We start from the raw sequence: 431 nt of genomic DNA, 5'->3' as shown, positions 1-431 counted from the left end.
GAAGATAAATGACCTTATTGCACCACACCAGTGTCTTAAGATACTCCTTCCTGATTTTAAGCAGAGAAAAAGGGGAAAAAGAAAAAAGGTTGAATGTATATGAAAGCATGAGTTGGTGTCCTGCCACATTACCACTCCTGTCTAAAGACCTGCTGTAAATCACTTTCAGTGAGGTGAATTATTAACCGAGACACGTCACATTCCTCGCGCTGATTCAGCCGTTCTGTCGATCCCACCAAAACTTTTTATGTTCTTTTCTTTTTTTTCTTTCTCCACGAACGTCATCATCTGGTTGTCAGTCACCACCACAGTCTGGACTGGAAGTCACAGCATGACTTTGACTATTCTTGAGTAGTTGAAGCTTTGAAACAGTTGCAGTGCAGATAAGGAGCCCTGTCCAAAGGTTGGAGGCAGGGAGGTGGGGGGGGTGG

This window comes from Seriola lalandi, unplaced genomic scaffold (assembly GCF_002814215.2).
Source record: "Seriola lalandi dorsalis isolate HSWRI2012SDOR001 ecotype SW California unplaced genomic scaffold, Sedor1 jcf7180002054923, whole genome shotgun sequence".
Lineage (NCBI taxonomy): Eukaryota > Metazoa > Chordata > Actinopteri > Carangiformes > Carangidae > Seriola > Seriola lalandi.
This window is presented reverse-complemented; position numbering follows the sequence as displayed.